The sequence below is a fragment of the Apodemus sylvaticus genome, chromosome X (assembly GCF_947179515.1).
Source record: "Apodemus sylvaticus chromosome X, mApoSyl1.1, whole genome shotgun sequence".
Lineage (NCBI taxonomy): Eukaryota > Metazoa > Chordata > Mammalia > Rodentia > Muridae > Apodemus > Apodemus sylvaticus.
In genome coordinates, this window is record NC_067495.1 from 63,731,889 (window position 1) to 63,746,458 (window position 14,570).

General features: G+C 45.1%; 1 pseudogene; it reads left to right on the forward strand.

Annotated features, from left to right (window-relative positions):
* The window catches only part of LOC127674519 (40S ribosomal protein S2-like), a 36,495-nt pseudogene extending 25,314 nt beyond the window's left edge, over window positions 1–11,181 (forward strand).
* Window positions 11,182–14,570: the final 3,389 nt, after the last annotated feature.

The following is a 14,570-nucleotide window of genomic DNA, read 5'->3' on the forward strand; positions in this document are numbered from 1 at the left end:
AATTAGGTGCAACACATTGCCTAGGGGTTGAATTCTGACTCAGCAGAGTGAGGCACACCCTTGGACCAGGCTTCTGAGTTTGCCTTGGATGCTGACTCACAGCAAACCTGAGTTTAGGTTGCCATCTAGTGAAGAAAGAGTAGCAATGACCAGAAGCCTGAAAAGCAGCATGAGGCTTGCTTAGACTCATGGAAGGAAAGTAAGAAATAAACTAGGCCACACACAATTTTTTAAATGGAACCCAATCTTTCAATGCACGAACATGAACGAACATATGCCCACAAATATTAAGCACATTCAGAAAACTATTACCTACATAACGGACAAAAGAAGGGACTGTAAGCTGACCGTAAACTGATGGAAAATGTTCAGTTCTGTTCTAGGAAATAAAAAAATGGCAGAAATTTCCCCAAATTTTGGAAATGATGGAGGTGGAGGGAACTTAAAGAAGTGAATTGAATTTATATTAAAAAATTCTTTCAACAAAGAGAAGCCTAGGAGAGATAATATTCTTTTTTTAAAAGATTTATTTATTGTTACATGTAAGTACACTGTAGCTGTCTTCAGACACACCAGAAGAGGAAGTCAGATCTCATTACCGATGGTTGTGAGCCACCATGTGGGTGCTGGGATTTGAACTCAGAACCTTTGGAAGAGCAGTCAGTGCTCTTAACCGCTGAGCCATCTCTCCAGCCCCGATAATAATATTCTAACACAAGTCTGACGAACAAACAGTGTTGAACTTATTGCAAAGATCTGAAAGAAAGAATTATTCTCTACTTGTAAGAGCGGAATTCCTTTAATGCTGAAAGCAGATAAGATCACAACAAAGTGAAATGAAGCAGCAGCTGTGCTCACTGCTCAAGGCTGACACCTGAATTCAGTCCTCGGATCCCCGGAAGGAGAGAACTGACTCCTCAAAGCTGGCCTCTGACCTCCACATGCATATTCTTTCTCTCTCTCCCTCCCTCCCTTCCTACCTACCTACCTTGTTCCCTCCCTCCCTTGTTTCCTCCCTCCCTTCCTCCCTTCCTCTTTCCCTCCCTTTCTTTCTCTTTCCTCTCTCTAACTCTCTCTGTGTATCTCTTCCTCTGTCACAAATACATACACACACTAATAAGTAAATAAAAAGGAAAACAGAAGAATGAATAAACAGCTGAACGAATTAAGGGACGCAATATAGGATATGAAAGAAGAATTCAATAAATGGATAAAGGTTCTGAAAAAGGGGAAGCAAATCTTCAAAATGTAAAGCCCAATAAATCAAATTAGAAACTCACCCGAAAGCCTTATATCTAGTAGACTAGATAAGCAAAAGAAAGAGTATCGGGGCTTGAAGACACATTCAGACACTTCAAGAAAAAATTATGAGCAGAACATATCTGATTCATGGAACATGATGAAAAAACTAAAGCTATGGAGAAAATCATCTCTTTGCTGAAATAATAGCAGGGAAATTCCCAAACTCTGGAAAGGACATGGACATCCAGGTACAGAAGGCATTCAGAAGCTCAGTCGTGAGCACAAAAGAACCATATCATGGTTCAGCTGGCGAAAGTGCAGAATGAAGAAGAAAATATATGGAAAACTTCAAGGAGTACCTGGTTACTACAAAAGCAAACCCATCTAAAGAAAGGAGAGCTGTCGGAGCTGGTGGGGTGGGGGTGGGGTGGGGCTGGGGTGGGGTGGGGCTGGGGTGAGGGGTGGATTGGTGTGGTCTAGGGAGGTCTACCCATGGGGAGAGGGAGAGAACTTTGGAAAATCAGCCCTGTATTCTCAGTAACATTTTAAAGATAAATAAAAAGGGGGAAAGGAGACAAAAGTTGTACAGAGCTGCAGCAGAGGGTGGAGAGGCGCAGAAGAATTTTCTTCCCTTGCCACTTGACCGGAGCTGCCACAGGATGCTATTTTACACTTTCTAAGTCAGTGGCTTGGCAGCCCCAGGTCCTCAGTGAACCCCACTCTGGAAACTCAGAGCAAATGTCACGGGACAACATGCAGACACGGGGCCAGCAGAATCCCACTTCACTGGTGGGGAAGAAATTCTGAGTCTAAACAGTATTTAGTAAGGCTGCAACTTGATCAGAGTCAGAGTCTTCATGAGAACACAGTACAGGTTATAAATGAAGTGCCTGCTGTCAGTAAGCACCCCCAGGGGTGGTGCCAACATTCACAAGACTTCTGAAGGACTGCCAACAGATGTGACTTGCATCTGTGACACAACCCATTGACGGGATGAGCATCTATGAAGAAACTTCACAAAGGAGCATATAGGGGTGGGAGAGGGCTCAGAGATCCTAAGGAATGCTGTCAGAGTTCAGGCTATAATCAGCAATAAGGCAGACTCTATACCTTTGTCCACCTCCCTCTGCCCTTTGAGTGCTAAGATTGAAGGTGTGTCCCACCATGCCCAGCAACTTTGTTAGTTGCTTTCAATTATTATAAATTCATATTAGGCATTTTGTTTTATAGTGATTATTCTTGGGGGGGGTCACTATTTTATATCAAGGGAGTACTGGACACTGAGCCTGGTACCCTAACAACAGTCTATCAGAGAAAAATGGCATTTCAATTCTGCTGCTGCAACCTCTATTCTCTTAAACACTCTAACTCGTGAAGCTGAAAAAAAAATAAGGGTAGCTGGGCAGTGGGGGCATGCCTCTGATCCCCGCACTAGTTAGGTGGAGGTGGAGACAGAGGTAGACAGGTCTCTGTGAATTCGAGGCCAGCCAGGCCTACAAAGTGAGTTCCAGGACAGCCAGGGCTACACAGAGAAACCCTGTCTTGAAAGCTCCAAAAACAAAATAAAACAAAACAAAAAACCAACCAACTAACCAACCAACCAACCAACAAAGCAAAGCAAAGCAAAACACGACAACATCAAAAAGAAAAAAACAAAAAGAAAAAATAAAGAGATACAAACAGACAGACAGACAGACAGACAGATTGTGGGTCTGAATCTCAGCATCCATATGGCAGCTCACAATGATGTCTCACTCCAGTTGCAGGCAGTTCCTCTTCTGACTGCCTCGGGCACCAGGCGCACATATGGTGCTACAGACATACATGCAAGCAAAACACTCTTACATATAAAATGAAATGAAACAAGATCCATCTCTTGCCTCTAAGAAATGCATTTTACCATCAAAGACAGATGCAACCTTAGGGTCAAGAAATGGAAGTAGGAAACAAGTACCTGTCGCTATTCTAATATTTGACAAAATAGATTTCAAAGCAAAACTAGTCATGAGATGAAGGTCACCTTTTATTGATTAAGGGAACCATTCATCAGGAGGCCATGACAATTTAAAATATAAACCCACCAAGCACAGATTCACCCAATCTCATAAACAACATAAGACAAATGCAAAGTGACCCCAATGTATTAGCAATAGATGACTTCAGCTCTCTCTCTTTTGGGGTGGGGTGTTGAGATGGGTGTAGCCCTGGCTGTCCTGGAACTAGCTCTGTAGACCAGGCTGGCCTCAAATTCAGAGATCTTCCTGTCTCTGCCTCCCGAGAGCCACTGTGCCTAGAATGACTTCAGTTCTTCTTTCCTTTTTGCTTAAAAAATTAATTATTTTATTTATTTATCTCACAAATGTTGACCCCCACCCCAGACCTCCCTCGCAGAACTCTTCCCTATCCCTTTCTTCTTCACCTCTGAAAGGGTGCCCCTAGCATCCCTCTCCCTGGGGCATCATCTCTACAGGATTAGGCAGTCCTCTCCCACTGAGGCCACACAAGGCTATACATCTGTCAGGGGCCTCAGACCAGCCTGTGTGTGCTCTTTGATTGGTGGCTTAGTCTCTGGGAACTGCCAGGGATCCAGGTTAGCTGACACTGTTGATCTTCCTGTAGAGTTGCTATCCCCTTCTGTTTCATGACTTCAGTTCTTTTTTTTTTTTTTTTTTTTTCCGATTTTTTGAGACAGGGTTTCTCTGTGTAGTCCTGGCTTTCCTGGAATTCACTCTGTAGACCAGGCTGGCCTCGAACTCAGAAATCCACCTGCCTCTGCCTCCCAAGTGCTGGGATTACAGGTGTACACCACCACACCCGGCTGATGACTTCAGTTCTTTATACTTATCAACACATTAGTCATCTAGACAGAAAAATAAACAGGAATATCTGAGTTAAATGATATCCTAGGTTAAATGGACCTAACAGATTTTTATAGAACATTCCATCCAAACATGGCTGAATATGCATTCTTTTCAGCAGCCCATGAAACTCTTTGTAAAATAGATCAGGTGTGATGTGACAAGTGCTTGTCGTTAATTCCAGCATTTGTCTGGCAGAGGCAGGCAGATCTCTGTGCTTTTGAGGCTGGCTTGGTCTAGGCTGCAAGTTCCAGGCCAGCCAGGGCTACATAGAGACACTTTATCTCAATAAATAAGTAAATACTCATATAATAGGACACAAAACAAGTTTTAACAACTAGAGAGCAATTGAAATAAATTTTTGTATGTCATCCAACCACAGTGGAATAGAACTAGAAATGAACAGAAAGAGAAATTACAGGCACACAAACTTAAAGACTGAATAAATCGCTATTCAGCAATGCATCACTGAGGAAGTCAAGAAGGAAAACTTAAAATTCCTAGAATAGAATGGAAATGAAGACAGAACAAAAGAAAACCTACAGGACGCAAGGAAAACAACCCCAAGAAGCAGTCTGTAATTCCAAGTGCTGAGAAGATGACTCACCAAGCAGGTAGAGACTAGCCTGGCAACCTGATGACCCGAGGTGACTCCACTGCGGAGAGCTCAGGATTTCAGTGCCAGGCTTTGTGCTGGTGAAGAAGGACAAGGGGCGGTTTTCATTCCCTAAGGAGACCCTGGGTCTCGGTTTGGCAACATTGTTACTGGTGGAGAGCCTCTTGGTGTCTATGTGGCCTCTAGTGTACTGGACCACCTAAGGTGCAGCAAGGCATTAAAGTCTACTCCAAATGGACTACCATCCCTAAGGGGTACCTCAGTGGCAAATTCGTGGAGCACTGTGGCATCCTATTGAAGAAGCACCAGAATAAAAAGTCAATAGAAGAATGGAAAAAACTGGGGAATTGGCTCTGTTCTGATAAATGAGAAAAAAGACCAAGACATGAAGTGAGGTCTTAGGGTCACCCATGAGCCAAGTATTCTCCTTTAGAGCTGCTGTCAGGAAAGCCTAACGGTATCACTCAGTGTCCAGTTAGCATGCCGCTTCCATTGGCCCTTCTAGTGTGCAATCAACAAGTGGTTTTACTTGGGTCTTTGACTCAGAATACCGTCTGGTGTAGCAAATCAATGCTGCAATCCACTATTGCTGTAACCAAAATTCATTTTTCTGTTCCTTGGCTGATTTATTCTGTACATGGGTGGGTGTTTTAGTGAGGGTTACTGTGACAAAACACCATGATTAAAATACAAGTTGAGAAGAAAAGGGTTTATTTGGCTTACTTGGGACAGGAGGTCACACAGGGCAGGAACCAGGAGGTAGGAACTTATGCAGAGGCCATGGAGGGCTGCATAGCTTGCTCATACATCTTTGTTTTTTATAGGACCCAGGACCATCAGCCCAGGAATAGCAACACCCATATGGGCTGAACCCTCCCTTATCAATCATTAATTGAGAAAATACCTTACAGCTTTATCTCATGGAAGCATTTTCTCAACATCTCAACAGATGAATTTCTTTTTCTTTCTTTCTTTCTTTCTTTCTTTCTTTCTTTCTTTCTTTCTTTCTTTCTTTCTTTCTTTCTTTTCTTTCTTTTTTTTTTTGGTGCATTGATTTTTGTTTTTGTTCAGACAAGTTCTCACTATGCTCTGGCTGTCAGAGAACTCACAGAGAGATCTGCCTGCTTCTGCCTCTTAAGTATCATTATTAAAGGTGTGCAACATCATACCTGGCCCAAGGGAATATGTAACTTTTTTCTTTTGTTTTTCTTTTTTAATTAAAGATTTATTTATTAATTTTATGTGAGTACACTGAAGCTGTCTTCAGACACTCCAGAAGAGAACAACAGGTCTCCTTACAGATGGTTGTGAGACACCATGTGGTTGCTGGGATTTGAACTCAGGACTTTCCGAAGAGCAGTCAGTGCTCTTACCACTGAGCCATCTCTCCAGCCCTGTTGTTTGGTTTTCAAGACCAGGTTTTCTGTATAGCCTTGTCTGTTCTGGATCTTGCTTGATAAACCAGGCTGATCTCAAACTCAGGAGTCTGCCTGCCTCTGCCTCCTGAGTGCTCGGAATAAAGGTGGGCCTCTCTACACCTGGCAGGGATATGTAACTTTTTCCCCTTATTTTCATTTATTTTATTTTATTTTTTTATAGTGGATCACAACTCAAACTACCTTGTGCTTCAGAGGATTTTTTTTCAATAATTTATTCACTTTACATCCCAATTGCAGCCTCCCTCCCTCCCTCCCTCCTCTCCTCCCAGTCCCACCTTTGTAAATCCCTTGCTCCATTAACCTTTCCCCTTCTCCCCACCTGGGAATAACCCTCCCTGGGACATCTAGTCCCAGCAGGACTCCCACTGTCCAGGTGGTCCAGGTAGGGCAAGGGGATCCATTGGCATGCAATAGAGTCTGAGATAGCCCCTACTCCACTTGTTGGGGACCCACATGAAGATCAAACCGGACATCTGCTACAAATGTAGGGGGTCTAGGTCCAGACCATGCATACACCCTGGTTGGTGGTTCAGTCTCTGTGAGCCCTCATTCTTTTCAGAGGATTTAAAAATCTTTGTATTGATTCTTTGTGAGTTTCACACCATGCACCCAATACCACTCATCTTGCAGTTCTTCTGTATTTACCCTCTGCCCTTACAACCTGCCCCTCCCAAAATAACACACACACACACACACACACACACACACACACACACACACACACACACACGCGCGCGCGCGCGCGCGCTAAACAAAACAAAACATAGACAACATTTCCTCATGGAAGCTGTTGTGTGTCAGTGTGTCCCTCAGTAAACCCCTCTGTCCACACATCTTCACTTGCAAATGTTCATTGCAATGAGTCCTTGGTTGGAAGTCTCTGGTAGTGTAGCCCAGGTGAACCAGCCCTGAGGGAGTGAGTGTGGGAAAGTTGACCCTGACACCCTGCTCTATAGTGACACAGCATGGACAACAGATGATGTCAATATTGGGGTGAACCAACTCAAAATTCCGCATCTGGACATGGGTGGTAGCTGAACTGGTCGGCCTTCCTGCTCTCCCTTACCCACACCACACCACCAGGGCAAGCTCTCCAGCACCGCTCTGCCTACGTCACCCAATTCGTCATCGTCAGGAGGCAGCGTCAGCTCTCTCATGCCCTCAGGTCATTTTTCCTGCACCCACACATCCAAAGCCAGCTCCACTGTGCTGCCCAGTCGAGGCATGGATCCCACACTCCCAAGTGCTGTAGCCGGTGAGGGGCTGGGCCTGCTCTCCTGCTCTCCCGCTCTCCCACTCTTGGGCTTGGCTCACCTGGGCCTTTGCTTTCAGAGCCACCTCCACTGTGTTGCCCAAGAGAGGTGCAGGGACTGCTTTCTTGAGTGCTACAGTTGGTTGAGGGGACAGGGCCAGCTTTCCTGCTTTCAAGACCCTGGGGCCAGCTCTTCCTGAGACTGCTGACTGCTGTAGGTATTGAGGGTCGAGGTGGGGGGTAGGACATCACCTTTGTGCTTGTGCCACCTCAGGGCAGTGTCTGGGTCAGCTTTCCCACGGGGTGCCTCACATGTGCTCATAATTACAGGGCTAGCTCCACTGTGCTGCCTGGGCAAGGTATAGGGTGAGCTCTCCCGAGTGCTGCCACTAGTGGGAGGCGGGCTCAGAGGCGCCACTGAGGCTCAGGACCAGTTCCGCAGAGCCCTTGGACATCTCTGTGGTTCTAGACGGCTGCCCATACAAGGGGCATCCCCATGGTCTCTAGTAGTAATACGAGCCGTGGGCATCAACATCTGCAGCTGCAGCAGCTTGGGCTGGGACTTACTTCACCAAGGCCTCAGGTAGTGGGGCTGGCTACTCACAGCAGGCTATTTTTCTTGTTCCTCGAGTCTCCGGTCCATCTCCCTTCACAATGCTCCAACTGTTTCGCTTCTCTTTCTCTCCCAGCTGTCTACCACATCCTTGCACATTGCAGTGGCTCCCAGTGCAGGCGGGCTACATGGCTGGCGAGCCTCTGGGTGACCTCCTCTATCCATACTGCGTGGTGTGGGGGCCAGCCAGCCTCTAGGTGTCTAGAGCCAAAGTGTGACATGGGGGCGGGTGGGTCTGTGGACGCCTTCCTCCTTTTACACCATTTCTATATACCTACAGCTAATCTGTGCTCTGTGGCGTCTTTCCCTGCCTGGGCTACAAGGCATGGTGGGGTGCAGGTCTCTCTTCAGAGGATTTTAAGGTGGCTTTTTATGTATTTATTTTTTTTTAAAATAGGGGGTCTCTTTGTGTAGCACAGACTGACCAGGAACTCACTATGTAGCCCATGGATTCATAGTAATTGATTGTCTCAGTCTCCTGCGTGATGGGATTACAGGCACCAGACACCATACCTGCCTTGAATTTGGTCTTTGAACAACATTTAAAACTATGGGAATTCGCCGGGCAGTGGTGGCACACGCCTTTAATCCCAGCACTCTGGAGGCAGAGGCAGGCAAATTTCTGAGTTTGAGGCCAGCCTGGTGCAGAGTGAGGTCTAGGACAGCCAGGACTATACAGAGAAACCCTGTCTCAAAAAACAAACAAACAAAAAACCAAAAATAAAACAACAACAACAACAACAAAAACATATGGGAATTCATGGAGATATACTAAATACATTTTGCACTGGAGATCGACATAAACTTTTGGGGGTGGGCTGGGTAGAGGGTTATGATTTAAAAATGGTGCCAAATTGTGCCAAGTTGCCAAAATATAGACTTGTGGTGGTTAATCAATGTCAACTCAAATGGGTTTAGAACCCCATATCATTTAGGAGATGATGAGGAAACCCTCTAGGTGTGTCTGTGAAGGCTTTTCTGTAGAGAAAAAAACCAAAGGGGAATGACTCACCTGATTGTGAGTGTACTGTTGCTTTGTGACAATGGACAGCTTTTGTGTACACAGTTACAGCCAAATGGGCCAGACAACAATAAGTTAGTACATGATGAGCAGCTCATGTTACAGGTCACCTTGGTGTCCCATGGCTCATTGTTAGAGTCTCTAGTAAGATCTAAACAACTTTTTTGTTTTTGTTTTTTGGTTTTGTGTGTGTGTGTGTGTGTGTGTGTTTTCAAGACAGGGGTTCTCTGTGTAGCCCTGGCTGTCCTGGAACTCACTCTGTAGACCATGCTGGCCTTGAATTCAGAAATCTGCCTGCCTCTGCCTCCCAAGTGCTGGGATTAAAGGCATGCACCACCACTGCCTGGCTCTATATAATTTTTTTAAACCAATTAACTGCTGAGCATACTAATTTATACCTGTAATCCCAATAGTTTGGTGCCTAAAGTTAAAAAAAAATGTTGCTTGTTCAAGGCTAGCCTAGGCTTACTAACCAATCACCACAACCAACCAACCCCTCCCCCCAAAAAAACCCAGCAAAAAATGATAAAGCTGTTTATGAGCCAGGCTTGGTGGTATGGTCCTTTAATTCCAGCTACTTGGGAATCATAATCAGGAGTATGACAAGTTCAAGGCCTTCTGGTTACTACAGAGCAAGTACAAAGCAAGCCTGGGAAACTTGGTGAGAACCTAACTCAAAAAGTAAAAGGAGGCTAGGGCTATAGCTCCAGTGTTTTGCTGAGCATATGCAAGGCCCTGGCTTCAGCCATCACTTCTGGGGGTGCGGGGGAGCTGCTTATCAAAAAGAAAGTAGCTACCCATAGCTGGTAGAAGTAATGTCCTGAAGTCCTAAGGCCCTGCACTGTGACTCACCTGTAGGGGTCTGGCAAAGGCTCTGTGGTAATCACTGTTTGTCACTATTACCAACACTGTAAAAGGAGGACAGGTTTATTTTGGCTCAGGGTTGTAGAAGTCCATGGTTGGTTGGTTCCAGTACTTTTTGGTCCAAAGCAAGGCATGGCTTCAGAGTAGAGGTGCATGCGAGGAGCCCAGTTGCCTACCTCATGGTGGCCAGAAAGCAGACAATAAGGGACAATATTCATTCCTCAAGGGCATACCTTCAGTAACCAACTTCTTCCAGCTAGGCCTAAACTTTCTGTCACCTTCTAATAATGCCATCAAATTATGACTCTGTTAGTGAATTATTCCACTGATTCCATCAGAGCCACCCTTGGACCCTCAAAGGCGGATGTCTATTCATCTCATAAGACAAGATGGATTTAGACCATTTCCAAAATTGCCCAGTTTCACAACCCACAACTCCCATACTGTTCAGAAGTTCAAGTCCAAAGTTCTTCTGAGACTCAAGTCAAATCCTTGGCTGTGAGCCCCTATACAATTCGAAAGAAAAATTTTATATTTCCAATGGATTGAGCTGCAGTTTCAAGTGCCTTCATCATATTAGAGGCTGCTAGGCTCCTAGGGGTAAATCTGAAGGCAAGAAATGGATCCTCCTCATCAACCTGTGCCACCTGGTCAAGGACAAAAAGATCAAGTCCCTGGAGAAGATCTACCTGTTCTCTCTGCTCATTAAGGGATCCAAGATTATTGACATTTTCCTGGGTGCATCCCTAAAGGATATGATCATGCCAATGAAGTAGCCGACTTCATGGGTCACAGGACCTGGAACTACAATGGTCACGTTGGTCTTGGTGTTAGGTGCTCCAAGGTGGTAGGCACTGCCATCTGAGGGGCCATCATCTTGGCCAAGCTCTCCATTGTCCCTGGGTGCAGAGGCTACTGGAGGAAGAAGATTGTCAATCCCAAAACTGTTCCGTACAAGGTGACAGGCCACTGGGGCTCTGTACTAGTATGGTTCATCCCTGCTACCAGAGGCACTGGCATTGTCTCTTCTCCTGTGCCCAAGGCTGGTATTGATGACTGCCACACATCAGCTAGGGGCCACAATACCACCCTGGGAAACTTTGTCAAGGCCACCTTTGACGCCATCTCCAAGACCTACAGTTACTTGACTCCCAACTTCTGGAAAGAAAATTGGTTCATAAAGTCTCCTTATCAGGAATTCACTGTCTGTCTTGTAAAAACCCTCATCAAAGAGTTCGTTCAGAGAACCCAGGCTCCAGCTGTGGCTACCACTTAAGGGTTTTTTGTTTGTTTGGTTGTTGTTGTTGTTGTTGTTGTTTTGTTTGTTTTTGAGTCTGGATCTCATTATATAGCTCTAGCTATCCTGGTGGAGCTCACTCTGTAGACCAGGCTGACTTCAAACTCAGAGACATCTGCCTACCTCTGCCTCCCAAATGCTGGGATTAAAAACATGTACCACTGTGGCCACCTTATATAAAGGTTTTGAATATAAGAAGAATAAAGTGAATTAAGTATGCTTGAACAAAAGGAGCAGAGGCATAAAAACAGAAGGACCGGAACAAAACAAGCTCAGAGCCCAAAGCCCAGCAGAGCCCTGAGCTTTATGTCCCACATTTAGGAGCACACTGGCACGATGGGAGCTTCATAGAGCTTGGCAGTCCCGCCCCTATGGCCAGTTGCAGCTTATATGGACTTTCTCCTGAGCTGGCTGTGATCGCTGTCTGTGGTTTCCCTTGGCAGACATTCGACATTCCTGGCATCTCCAATGTCCTGGAGGCTCTACCTCATCTTCAGTTTCACTCAGCTGCACACACAGTTCTCTCAAGAACTGCCCTAGGGATTCTGATCTTGCTACGCACTGCTTGGTCTCTCAGGATTTCTTTCAAACTTGAGGTGGAAACCTTGGTGACCTTGCACTTGCCTTATCATTAAGTATTACACAGATTTTCAAAGTGGAGCTTTTGAAACCAACTCTTGATAGGCCATGGCGGCACATGCCTTTAATCACAGCACTCGGGAGGCAGAGTCAACGGGATCTTTATGAGTTGGATATGTACAGTGAGAGCTTGTCTCAAAACCTCAAAAGGAAAATAATCAAGAGGCAATGGGATTATGAAAAAAAGCAGCCAATTTGTAATGTGTGTTATAATGATGTTACTTGAGATGCTGGAGAGATGAAGCAGAGTTCAAAGCACCCACATTGTGCCTCACAAGCATCTGTAACTCTGGTTCCATGGGATGTGACACCTTCTTTTGGCCTCCACGAGCATCAGGCACACATAGCACACATACATATATGCAGGTGAAACAGCCAAACACATAAAATAAAAAATGACTACATCTTTTAAAAAGTAATGTTCTTCGAGCATTTCCCTTGAGTTCTGTAAAGACTGCATGACAGACAACAGGATCCTTCTGAATTCAGCCAGGCCAGTCCTGAAGTAGAAGCAACTGGAACGGGCTTCATCAATTCATTGGAGGCAGGAGGAGCTATCTCAGTTCAGCTTTAATAAGGATGAAGTAAGTGTTGTCATAACAGAAAGAAAGATTGCACAGAGTCTTGAAAAAGTAGGGCCCAAATCCAAGAACGTGTTAGTGTTAATTTGTTGTGCCATAGGAGAACAGTGTTGTATATGGCGGACTTGAGTCTTGGTTCCTGGGGACACATATTCTGCTACAAGGTGAGAACTTTGCCTAAGTTCCTTTATGTTTCCAGCAACCATTTGCAAAAATTATCCACTCTCTGTAACTTGGAATCCAACTGCACTCAGCCTTTTCCTGGTGTCCATGACAATAGCTAACAGTTTTGTGTACTTACTATGTGATAGGCCTAGTGGTATTTTGGTTCAGTTGAACACTCTAGCTGGGCTCCTAACCTACTTGATTTCACTGCTTCTTCCTTTTGTCTTCTCCTATCTGTCCTCCCTCTTATGGAACAGAAAGCTAAGAGCATTCAATAAGGAAACAGAGCCTTTTGGGATTTGTCCTACGATTCATGCCCATTGGTTCTGAAGAAAAATTGCTTGGCCACTGGGTGAATCCCTGTTGGAGCAACTGCACTTCACATGACTCCTTAAACTGTCTCCCATTTCCCATTGCTTTTCTTCTAAGAGGAGGGTCTTTGTAGTGTTTTGAGAGAGCAACCCACCCTGTGTAGATTGAGACTCACTATGTGCTCCAAGCTTGGTCTGAAAGTTCTGATCATCTTGCCTTTAAAGATGGGTACTGCTGCTCATGTAGTGAATGTAACTTTCTTTCTTTCTTTCTTTCTTTCTTTCTTTCTTTCTTTCTTTCTTTCTTTCTTTCTTTCTTTCTTTCTTTCTTTCTTTCTTCCTTCCTTCCTTCCTTCCTTCCTTCCTTCCTTCCTTCCTTCCTTCCTTCCTTCCTTCCTTCCTTCCTTTCTTTCTTTCTTTCTTTCTTTCTTTCTTTCTTTCTTTCTTTCTTTCTTTCTTTCTTTCTTTCTTTCTTTCTTTTTTTTCTGAGACAGGGTTTCTCTGGTTGTCCTGGAACTCACTCTGTAGACCGGGCTGGCCTCAAACATAGAAATCCGCCTGCCTCTCCCTCTGCCTCCCAAGTGCTGGGATTAAAGGCATGCGCCACCACTGCCCGGCTATGAATGTGACTTTCAACTGCAGTTCCTATTCTAGGTGTCTGTTGATTAGCTCAAGCTGAGCATATCACACCCCCCTCCAAATTGTGGCACACACCTTTAATCCCAGCACCCAAGAGGCAGTCAGATCTCGTTGACTTTCATGCCAGCCTGGTCTAGAGAACTTCAGGACATCCAGGGCTGCAAAAATAAAGCCTGTTTGGGATGGGGTGGGGGATGAGCATATCGTCTTTAGCAGTATTTTCCTTGGAGAGGTTCTGTGCTGTGGCTGAGCCTTAGGCAGTCTAGAATAGTGAGGGTGGGGCTGTCAGTATGAGGAAGCTGACTTCTCCGTGTGTTCTCAGGAGCAAAGGAAGGTGCTTTTCATAGAGAAGGAAGCAAAGAAGCAAATACAATAAAGACAATAAGGGAGGATGCCCATTGTCTGAGCTTCTGAAAGCATTGTAATTGCCTGTTCCAGTCTATTGCCGGGGTTCAGCAGCATGTTTAACCTTGGGGTTTGTGAGACATCCCTCAGTTGTAAAGGTTCCCTCTTTTAAGCCCAATGTGGCTGTGCATGCCTATAATCTCAGCATTTGAGGCAACCCTGGCCTACATAGCGATTTTAAAGCCATTCTAGAACGCGCCACCAAACTCTGTCTCCAACAAAATGAAAGAAGCGAACAGAAACTTCTGTTACACGACAGCTGAAGAGTGGTGGGTCACTTTCGGGTGACCATCATGCCTGTATCTTCGGACCAACTTTCTTTAATTTATCTTTCATATTCTGTTCAGACAATGGCCAATGAAGCCCTCTATACTGCTTCAAGCCCTTTCTTTCCACTGGCCAACAAGCTGCTTTTCATTTAGTTACTGCTGCCAGCACCCCAGGGATTGAGCCAAGGCCAAGTCACAAGTCAGCGCCAGTAGCTAGTATTCATTCCCATTCTGTAGCAGTGGATGATTTATGCATGTATTTAAGATGAATTAGAAGGCTATCATAGATTAAGTGGAAAGACAGAGACAGAGGGTTCCACATTCAACATAGCCCGTGAAAGGGGCATAGTCAGAGAGGG